Raw genomic sequence first — 12330 nt, forward strand, 5'->3', positions numbered from 1 at the left:
CCTGTGAGACCAATATAATGTATATTGTATAAGTGTACACTCATTGTATTCAACACAATAACTGCACTAATTTGTTTATCATCATATTGCTTACAAAACTTATTTACAAGTTTATTGTAAACAAAATGATGAAAATATTAGTGCGGTTATTGTGTTGAATACAACAGTACCATATAGTACCATATGGTACAATGGTTCCATAGGGTGCAATGGTACCATATGGTACAATAGTACCATACAGTACAATGGCACCATATGATACAATGGTACCATATGATACAATGGTACCATATGATACAATGGTACCATATGGCAGAATATGGTACAATGGCACCATTTGGTACAATGGTATATGATACAATGGTACCATATGGTGCAATGGTACCATATGGTACATTGTACCATACAGTACAATGATACCATATGGTTCATTGTACCATATGGTACTATATGGTACTGTTGTATTCAACACAATAAACACACTTATATTTTCATCATTATTTTGTTTACAATAATTGTTTACAACAAAAATATGCAAAAATGTTGTATATTAGTAATGTTCTATTATATATTTACAAGTGTACAGGAACTCCGCACGTTACTCGAGGTGGATGACAGAGAGCTTTGTCTTGGAAACTGCTGAGTCGGTAGCTAGCTTGTGTCGCCACTCACTCAGTCTTGGCTGGTGTCTGCTGCCACCAACACCACCTACTGACCATATGGTACATGGTATCATATGTTACAGGGTACCATATGGTACTTTGTACTATATGGTATAGGGTACCATACAGTACAGGATAACATATGGTACAGGATAACATATGGTGCAGGGCACCATATGGTACAGGGGACCATATGGTACAGGGTACCATATAGTACAGGGTACCAAATGGTACAGGGTACCATATAGTACAGGGCACCATATGGTACAGGGCACCATATAGTACAGGGTACCATATGATACAGGGTACCATATGGTGCAGGGTGCCATGTGGTACAGGACACCATATGGTACAGCTACAGGGATCCCTATGGAAATAAGTCACCCTGACTTTTTTGGGTTATCCTAGGATTTTATACATATGCTGCTATGTATGATAATCTATGTAATTGTATTTCTGTACACCTGAATAAACTTACTCAAGTGCATGTGGCATCATAACTAAGTTTATTTAGGTATACACAAATAAAGTTACATAGAATATCATACCTAGCAGCATATGTTTGGAGAACCTAGGATAACCCAAAAAAGTCAGACAGACTTATTTCCATTAGGGTCCTTGTACCCTGTACTATATGGTACAATGTACCATATGGTATAATGTACCATATGGTACAATGTACCATATGGTACAATGTACCATATAGCACATTGTACCATTGTACCATATGATACCATTGTATGACATGGCACCATTGTACCATATAGTACCATTGCACTATATGGTTCAATGGTACCATATGGTTCAAAACCATAGAATTCCTCTTCAGATCCACTTCCATCAGTCTTAGAACTGTAAGTTGTGAAGAGGAGAGTCAGAATTCGCCCAGAGAGGGAGTGGGGAGTGAGAGCTTCCTTACCGCTACTTTGGTGGTGTTCCCACAATACCATGCGGGCGTCCAGATTTTTTATACAGTGTGCACATTGACCACCCAGACCCATTGTCTCAGATGTAGGCCTACCAGCCTTCTCGCGCTAAATTTGACGCCGCTAGAATTTTGGTATAGATCTATGGTTTGGACCCTGAACATAAAGCCGTAGATCTACAGGACGGACCCTGAAAGGGTTAAAATTACACAACATCTTAGCTTTTATGACGGTACTGGAGAGTTTGTTCCACTAATCCACAACTCTATTACCGAACCAGTGCTTTCCTATATCCTTCCTGAATCTGAATTTTTCCAACTTGAAACCATTGCTGCGAGTCCTGTCTTGGTTGGAAATTTTCAGCACGCTATTTACATCCCCTTTATTTATTCCTGTTTTCCATTTACACCTCGATCATATCCCCCATATTTCTACGCCTTTTGAGAGAGTGCACATTCAGGGCCTTCAGTCTGTCCTCATAGGGAAGATTTCTGATAAATGGGATCAACTTTGTCATCCTCCTCTGTACGTTTGCCAGAGCAGTTATATCCATTCTGTAATACAGTAACCAGAACTGTGATGCTTAATCTAAATGAGGCCTAACCAAGGATACATAGAATTGAAGAACAACCTGAGGACTTCTATTATTTATACTTCTGGATATGAAGCCAAGGATTCTGTTAGCTTTATTGCGAACACTTATGCACTGTTGTCTTGGATTTAGATTACTGCTAACCAGAACTCCTAAATCCTTTTTGCAATCAGTAGTATTAAGACTTACATTATTTAGTGTATATGTGGCATGGTTATTTTCCTGTCCAACATTTAGAATTTTGCATTTGTCTATATTAAACTGCATCTGCCACTTCTCCGACCATTGCATCAGTCTACTCAAATCATCCTGGAGTGCTCTAGTGTCCTCATTAGAATGAATTGGACGGCCTATTTTGGTGTCATCAGCAAATTTGCTTATGTTGCTATTTATTCCCTCATCTATGTCGTTTATGTAAATTGTGAACAACAACGGGCCCAACACTGACCCCTGCGGAACACCGCTTCTGACGTGCCCCCCTTCTGATTTCTCCCCATTTATGCAAACTCTTTGCTGCCTATTTGTCAACCATGCCTCTATCCAGGAAAAAATGTCTCCTACTATTCCATGTGCCTTAAGTTTCCTCAGTATCCTCTGATGTGGAACTGTACCAAAAGCCTTACTGAAGTCCATATACAAAATATCATATTCATTACCATGATCTACCTCCTCAAACACCTTAGTGTAAAAAGTTAGTAAATTCATAAGAGAGGAACACCCCTTTATAAAACCGTGCTGAGATTCATTAATCAATTTATGCCTATCAAGATGGCTATGAATTGCTTCAGCAATTATTGATTCCATAAATTTTCCCACTATGGACGAAAAGCTTATTGGTCTATAGTTCGAAGCCAGGGTCCAAGCCCTAGATCTATGCCATGAGCTCAGCTCGCTTAGGTAATCTGTGAGCGGTAAATCTGGGCCTAGATATGAGAGAGTACATCTATGTGGTAAGTGTGTACCACATAAAACAAATCCTGCAGCATGCAGTGTATAATGAGAGAAAAAAAATGTGACCGTAATTTTGGGATAAAACAGCGACTTTGCATTGTTTTTTGCATGTTTTTTTTAGTTGTATTCCCAATTTCTTGGTCTCATTCGATAGAATGGAAGAAATGTTACAAAAATAATGGTGATTTTAACTGGTTTTAGTACTGAAAATAGCTTGAAACTGAGCTCAAACTAGCAGAAATGTTTAATTTTTGCAGATGTTCAAGAGTAAACAAATGATGTCACGTGTGTAATAAACAACAGCTGGTGGGTCTAATATACATTCATGAATGTGCTGATATTATTTGTACAGTAGTACCCCAAGTTTTGGCTACCTCCCAACTCAAACAATTATGTAAGTGTATTATTGTATGTGCTTTTGTAAGTGTATTTTTGGGGGTCTGAAGCGGACTAATCAAATTTACATTATTCCTTAAGGGAACAAATTCATTCGGTAATGGCACTTGAACAGCCTTCTGGAACGAATTATGGCTGAAACTCGGGGTACCACTGTACAATTATTACAACGCTGCATAAGAGTAAATCTTCTATTTTTTGGTGTGAATAAAAATTCATTATATGAATAAAAACTCAAAGTGGAATTCATTTGTAAAGCCTGAAAACGTAACTAATGAACAGAGGAAATGTTAGCTTAGTGCCAGGAATACCTGCATTGTTTATTCTAGACCCTATTGTGAAATTGGAATATTTTGAACTTTGTATTAAATTGGCCAAATTACAAATTTCCAATCACTTTATTGGGTAGTTGAAACAGTTGCCTGGGAGATTTCTTGTGCTCAATTGATAAAATAAAGGTAATACTAGTGAAATAGCTAAGAATTTGGTCAACTGGTAAACTGTAATTAGCCTAAAATGGGAGTCAAATTCAGCAAAATTGCCGATGCGTAAATATCACTGACACATCAAAATTTGCAAGAGTGTAACTTAGTCAATTTTCCATCAAATTTTGTACTTTTTATTTTATTACCTTCAGAAAAAGATTCTCTACCTTTCACAAGAAAAAATACCAAAATCTTTTTTTTGAAAATTCTTGGACTCTGAGATTTAGCCTCTGTACCCTGAAAGGGTTAAGTAATGTATATTCCTTTATCGGCAGGCCCATAAATTTATTAGCCTCAGAGTATGTTTTCTGCACGTCTTCCTAATCCCACTGCACCTCTTGAGTTCCCATTTTCTTGTTCTGACCAATCACAAACCTTCTGTGAGTTACTCAAGCTAAGTGGCAATGGTGTCTGCTTGCTTCTCTTTGGTCGAGAGAAAAAATATAAGCACTTTGCACTTGGCATCATCCACAGCAGTTTTTCTCCTCGAGTTACACTCATATACTCTCAGATGGTCAATTTATCAACAAAAACTGCAGAGCCGCAGCCACTGCCACCACCAAAACCATCACTGTGGTGCCACCACCACCACTGAGGAGCCGCTGTTGCCACTGCCACCACCACCACTACCACTGCTGCCACCACCAACACTACCACCACTGTGGAGCCACTGCCACCATCAAAACCACCACTGTGGTGCCACTGATGCCACCATCACCATCACCACTACCACCACTATTACCACAGGAACGCATTCCTTTATCCGAAACCCATGGGGCCAGTAGAGTTTCGAATTTCAGAATTTTTCAAATTTCAGTATGAAGGTGGGGTCTAGGGCAGCACCCCATAATCAAACATTAACACTGCAGCAAAAATATATGAATACTCACACTAAGTGGGATAAATAGATGACAAATACTACTACGGTTCATTTATAGAGTAAAATATTGATAAATGAAATATTTGGACAATTATAGACCAGGAACATGATTCTCAAATGATGAAGCAGCACTATGACAGGCGATATTTTTTAAAGACTTAAAACTGATTACAAATTTTCACAATATCGTCTATGGGAACTTCTTCACCTGTGTTCACAATGTCATCATCATCATCATCATCACTAATATTCTCATGCTTATTTTTATTTAACACCATTTCTTTAAATCATAAACAGTGGTAGTTCCAACACCATATTCTTCAGTAAGATGCCGCACTGACACACCACAATCAAGCTTTTGCAGTAACTCTACTTTCTGCGTTATTGATAACGTCAGATGCTTCCATTTCTTTTTCTTACTGTTACCCATAAGGGTATCTGCAGCTCTTTTAGACATTTTCACAGTGAAATTAAATACAGTCACAAAATAAAAAGCAAAAACAAAATATCAGAGAACAGCAGATGCACGTGTGAAAACTACAAGTGCCTAGCTTTATTGACAAGCTATTTACAAGTTAAGGATTCCTAACTTTACTGACAAGCTAAGAGCTGTTACCTACATAAGCTCATTTGAAAGCATTTTTATTGTTATGAAACATACAAGTAGGGAACAGGATGAAGTTGGAGCCATCTGTGGGCCAGCATTTTCATTTGATCAACTGACTTTATCTCGTTGACATCATTATGCTGTACGAATGTGTTCCATACTCGAGTCATCCTGGGTATGTATGATCTCGGATGGAGTGACGCTCTGGAGAAGGGTACAGCCAGAGTGAAGTTGCTGCTTTCTGCCCGTCTTGTGGCATAAAAGCTTGTTTCTCACTGTCCTCGAAGTGGATCCAAGTGTAGTACTTTGACAATGTTGGCATTGTACATAACAGTAAGGCCACCCACATCCCTCCTATGTTGAAGGCTCTGCTGAAATGACAGATCTATCCAGGATGGGTACAGGCAAGAGACAAGACGTCTTGCTCTGTTCTCTACTCTGTCAGGCAGTAACAGATGAGGGGAAGGGCAGGCAAACCAAGAAAGTGGAGCATACTCAACCTGTTAGCATACTTGTGCCTCATATAGAATCTTGCAACCCCTGCTGTCAAGCAGATGCGAGATACACTGAAGTCCTGTAAGCTTCCTGGCTGCCTTGTTTGCAAGATATACAACGTGGTTCTTCATGGTCAGTTTGGAATCAAGTTTCACCCCAAGGATATCAACTTCTTCCCCAGGTACCAACACCCTCCCATTCATATTTACTACTGCACCGGCATTACCATCATGCTTCCTAGAGACCATCATCATTTGTGCTTTCTCAGGTGCAAATGTTACTTTCCATCTGTTTCCCCAAGCTGATATAGCTCTTAGCTGGTGATTGGCGTAGCTTAGAGCAGCTGGCATTTCTTCTCTTGGATAAGTGAATGTCAGAGTACAGTCATGTGCATATGCATGGGATTCTGGGATGAGATGAAGGTCATTGAAGTAGACATTCTATAACAATGGTACCAGCACACTTCCTCGTGGGACACTTGCCCAAATAGGATGTCTTGCTGATTCTGTTCCATTGAGAACTACCCTTAGAGATGAAGATTGAGACACTTACGCAACATATGAGAATCTTCAGTGAGGAAACGTTTCGCCACACAGTGGCTTCATCAGTCCAATACAAAGTAGAAAGGTGAAAGGAGAGGAGGTAATCAGTCCCTCAGCCTGGAGTCGATGTGTTCAGTCCATCAATCTTGTAGAATGGACTGAACACACTGACTCCAGGCTGAGGGACTGATTACCTCAAACTCCTCCTCTCCTTACACCTTTCTGCTTTGTATTGGACTGATGAAGCCACTGTGTGGTGAAACATTTCCTCAATAAAGATTCCCATATGTTGCGTAAGTGTCTCAATCTTCAACTTGTCGGTTTACAAAACCATTCATTACATACCCTTAGAGATCTACCATGAAGGTAATCACTGAGGAGACATAGCATAGAGCCTGCAATTTCCAGTGCTTGCAGTTTTGCCAAGAGGCCCTGGTGCCACACACGGTTGAAAGCACCAGCAATATCCAGTGCTGATGAAGGTGACTTTGTATTCATCCAGTGACTTGTGCCATTTACTGGAGAGGTTTAACAATAGATTAGCAGCAGAGTAATCTTTCCTGAAGCCATATTGACGGTCAAAAAGTAGTGAGTGGTAGTTGAAAACCTCTGTCATTTGTCTTGAGATTATTGTTTCAAGGATCTTGCCAGTCATTGAGAGGAGTGACACTGGTCTGTAGTTGCTGATTTCTGCTCTGTTCTTCTTTTTGTGAACAGGGACTACATTTGCATCTTTCCAGAGAGTAGGCCATTTACAATGTACTAGGCAGTGCTGAAAGATGTGAGTTAGAGGTGCTGCCAGCTGGTCTGCACATCTTCTCAACAGTCTTGGGCTCAACTTGTCTGGGCCCTTTTCTTGGTCAAGCAATTTAAGAAGGAAATGCATATCCTCTTGCCTTATTGTCACCACTGACAGTTTTGACACAGTTCTTGCAGCTAGCCAAGGAGGATCCCTTGCTGGATCACGAACTTGCATTTTGGTAGCAAAATGTTCGACAAAGAGGTCCGCTTTCTCTTGACTACTACAGGTTCTCCATCAAAAATCCGGCATCACTGGGACCTGTAGTGTGCCGGATTACTGAGTTTGGCAAATTACAGAGTGGTTAGGTTAGAATACACTTAATAAAATTAACCAACTTGACTTACACAGTTCATTGAACATCGGCAAAAATCGAACATTTCCGCTACTTTGAGCTCAATTTCAAGGTACTTTTCATCATGAAAGCAATCAAAATCATGTTTATTTCTGTAATATATCTTCCATTCTATCAAATGAGTCCAAAAAATGAAAATACAACCATAAAAACCATAGGAAAATATACTGCAAAGAGGCGGCTAATGGCTGAGAAATTAACTCCCTTATTTATCGTCCGTCTTTTTTATTTTTGTTGTACGTTAAGCATCTTTCCATCATACACTGCCCAAGTTTCAATGACATAGCCCAACAAACAACCGAGAAAAAAAAAATATTTACCAAAAATCATATATGGCAAGCCCAAGCCAGGTACTGGAAATAAGTCACTTTGTCTGACTTTTCTGGGTTATCCCAGGTTCTCTATACATACACTGCTATGTATGATAATCTACGTAACTGTATTTGTGTATACCTGTATAAACATATTTACTTCTACTCTGTCAACTGAGTACAAGAAACCGCCCATTCACTTATTTCAACTACCCAATAAAGTGGTCAGAAATTGGCAATTTGGCTGATTTCATACAAATTTAAACAGATGCCAATCTCAAAATAGGGTCCAGAATAAACAATGCAGACATTCCTGGCACTAAAATAACATTTTCTCTGTTAATTAGTCATGGCTACAGGCCCCTCTTATATTACAATAATGTCAAGCCATTCTTGACTACGTATTGGCCTGGCAGGCGGACAGGTATTGGACGGTGACGTCATTTGTTTACTCTTGAACTTCGCTAAAGAATAGAACATTTTCGCTACTGTGAGCGCAATTTCAAGGTACTTTTCATCATGAAAGCAATCAAAATCACATCTATTTCTGTAATATGTCTTTCAATTTATCAAATGAGACCTAAAAAATGAGAATATAACCATAACGACCATACAAAAATATACCGCTAAGCAGCCGCTAATGGCTGAGAAGTGAACTCCGCTATTTATGGTCTGATTTCTTTCATTTTTGGTGTACGTGAAGAAGTATCTTTCCATCATACATTGCCCAAGTTTGAATAAGATAACCCAACAAACAACTGAGAAAATATAATAATAATAATAATAATAATAATAATAATAATAATAATAATAATAATAATAATAATATCTTTATTTACTACAGGTACATGTACAAGGTATACAGGCCTAGCTGACATCAGTGACATACTACTGTATAGAAAGCTGCTTGTTATGCAGAATATTTCAAGAAAATTAGGTCAGTGTCCCAGGATAACACCCACACTAGTCGACTAACACCCAGGTACCCATTTACTGATGGGTAAACATAGACAACAGGTGTAAAGAAACACACCTAATGTTTCTACCCTGGCTGGGAATCTAATATTTACCAAAAATCATATATGGTTAACCCAAGCCAGGTGCTAAAAATAAGCCACGTTGACTTGTTTTGGGTTATCCCAAGTTCTCTACACATATGCTGCTATGTGTGATAATCTATAGAGAGAAAATAAGTTTTTTGTTTCAGGTTTATGGTGCAGTATGAGTGTATATGACAGTTAGGCCTGTGCTACACTCCGTTTTCTCTAATATAAGCCCCAAGACAGGGATAGGAGAATGGTATTTGTATACCATATCCTCTTCGTAACTCTGTCGAACTGCTCTGTGTTATGGCAAATATTATTCATTCTGGAGTATTTAACATGTTTTATGTTATTTATATTGTTTCTTATGTCATATTAGATCAATTGTGATAGGCAAATAAGCTGTAGTGTTGATATTAGCATAATAATAACGCATATTCTCCTGCTTCATGAGACTGAGCTCATGACAACCAACAGTGGCTTCAAAGTCACCTTATCTTTAATGGATAATGTACTGTGTAGGTGCTTTACATAATGAGAAGCATTTCTTTTATTCATCAGAACCATGGCTAGGGCTAAAAGTAAGCAGGTTAAAACAATAAATGGAGAAAAAGAAATTGGAATGACTTATGCAGCAAGTAGCGCCACCAAACAGTACCAGCAGGTTGGTGTGGCGACCCTGGAAATTTGAAATTATGCTAGCCAAAATTAGTGCCGAATAACTGAAGGAACCGAATAACTGATTGCCGGATTTGTAATGACGGACCTGTAGTAGAGGTGGTCCCATCCCATCGATTTAGAGATGGAATGAGTTCATCAGGCGGATAACCTTGTCTGTCCTTGACCAGGGACCACCAGGTTATAAAGCCTACTTTACCTGATGCTAGTTTTCTTTTTGTGTCCACCTCCCATTTAGCGATGGCCCACTTTTGAACTTCACCCATATGCCCTCAGGCTTGCCCGTGCAAGTTCCTGTTATAGGTGGTAGGATGTCTCTTATACCTTTGCTACACCTTGTACTTACCAGTAGCAGCCTCTCTACAAAGAAGGCCAAACCAAGGCTGATCTGTAGGCTTCGTCACATATTGCCTGTGAGGGATGTGTTCTTGTTGTAGATTAACGATGTGTCCAGTGAAGGCTTTCACTTGGTTGTCAACATCCCCTTGGAGAAGAGCATTCCAATCAGTGGTGGTGAGCTCAGAGCAAAGGGCTGGCCAATTATCTCTTTCCCATAGCCAGGTTGTGCATGTGGACTCCTCACCTCGTTCTGTTGGGATCTTACGTGTTGTAAAAACAGCCTAGTGGTCAGATGATCCAACGTAGCTGAGGGGTTGACAAGTAACTATATCTTCTGCCAGATTACTCACTACTGGGTCAGGGGAGAAACCAGAGATGTGAGTAGGGAAATCAACAAAGTTTCTCATGTCAAACACAGTGGACCCTTGGTTTTCGTCTATCTTAGTTATCGCCGATTTCGGTTTTGGCCGACTTTTTTTTGTCAATTTTTGGTTTTAGTTTTCATCAATTACCTCTGTTTTCATCGATCGTATGGAACCTGTACGGTCCCCAGCGCACAGACAAAGCCGCCACCCGCACGCATTCTCAGCCAGTGTAGCGTTGTTTCTCTGTCAGTGAACATATCCTGCCAGGTCATACGAAACATTTCTTAATAATCCGTTGTTTTTGCCACTTGTTTATTACATGTATATGAGACTGCTGAATAAGCGACCATGGCCCCAAAGAAAGCTCCTAGTGCCAGTGCTTTGGTAAAGAAAGTGAGGAAAATCATAGAACTGAAAAGAGAAATCCTAAGAAAAAATGATAGTGGTATACGCACTGCTGAACTAGGCAGGACGTACGGGAAGTCGCCATCAACAACCAGCTCTATTGTGACAGAAATCATGGAAGCTGATGTTGCAAAGGGGGTTAATGCAATAACCAAATAATAATCCTGTCGGCCCTACACCGGTTGTGCAATCAATTGTGGCATTGAGGAATTCCATGGGGATGGATATGAGTTTGGAGGATGTGGAAGAGCTGGTGGAGGACCACAATGAAGAGCTAACCACTGATGAGCTGCAAGAGCTTCATCTGCAACAGCAACAGACCACAGATGAGGAACTTGCATCAGAGGAGGAAGAGAGATGGAAGAAGGTGCCTTCTTCAAAGATTAAGGAGATTTGTGCAATGTGGACTAAAGTGCATTCATTTGTGGAGGAACATCACCCTGAGAAAGCTGTTGCAATCCGTGCTGGCAACTTTTACAATGACAATGCCATGTCCCATTTTAGGCAAATCTTAAAGAGATGCCAGAAACAGACCTATCTGGGCAGATATTTTGTGCAACAGGGGTTCAGTGACTCTCAAGCTGATCCTAGTGACAGTAAAAAACAAAGGAGGGAAGTGACCCCAGATAAGGACTTGGTACCTAGAGCCCTTATGGAGGGGAATTCCCCTTCCAAACAATAACCTGTCTTCCCTCTCCCTTCCTTCCATCAACAACAGCCTTCAATGAAGGTAAGTGTCATGTTTAATGTTCATTCTTTTGTGCATGTAAATGTATATTTAGGGTAAATAAAAAATTTTTTTTTTGATACTTCTGGGTGTCTGGAACAGATTAAATCCATTTACATTATTTCTTGTGGGGAAAATGGTTTCGGTTTTGGCCGATTTTGGTTTTGGCCGATGGCTCTGGAATGGATTAAACATGAAAACCAAGGGCCCATTGTACCGCAAGAAGGTCATCAAAGTCCCTCTGTATAAGATGTTGGTTGAGGTCACCAACAATTACAATATGTTGACAGTTGTGTTGGAGCAGAAGGGAGTCCACATTTTCCATTAGGAAGTTGATGGGGTCTGCACGTTGCCACTGAGGTCTGTACACTGCACATACAGGTACCATCCGACTTACGACCAAGTTCGGTTCCGAGAAACCTGTCGTAAGTCGAAATGGATATAAGTCAAACCTTACTACTGAATATCAGCATCACATTTTTGTAATGACTTTATTTTATTGTTTTATTTTGGTATTTCATTTTTTACTTTACTTTTTATGCTGTTAGTACTGTATTTTATACTGTAAGGTTTAGGATAAACACTGTGTACAACACAAACAGTTGTTTATTTCCCAGAAATTTGGCATAGACAACAAGGTCGTAAGTCAAATGGTCGTATGTCGAGCAGGTCGTAAGCTGGATGGTAGGTGTACTAGTAGAGGTACTAGTGTTTATGCATAGCTTGAAGAACATCATTTCAAGATGAGCAGGGATATCAACATCAATGTGTT

At 39.7% G+C, this 12330-nt stretch overlaps 1 protein-coding gene across 4 annotated transcripts in view; it reads right to left on the bottom strand.

The window, feature by feature from the left end:
* Positions 1 to 12330, bottom strand: part of tefu (Serine/threonine-protein kinase tefu) — an 844515-nt gene that overhangs the window by 458824 nt on the left and 373361 nt on the right. The window lies entirely within an intron of this gene.

The sequence above is a fragment of the Cherax quadricarinatus genome, chromosome 9 (assembly GCF_038502225.1).
Source record: "Cherax quadricarinatus isolate ZL_2023a chromosome 9, ASM3850222v1, whole genome shotgun sequence".
NCBI lineage: Eukaryota > Metazoa > Arthropoda > Malacostraca > Decapoda > Parastacidae > Cherax > Cherax quadricarinatus.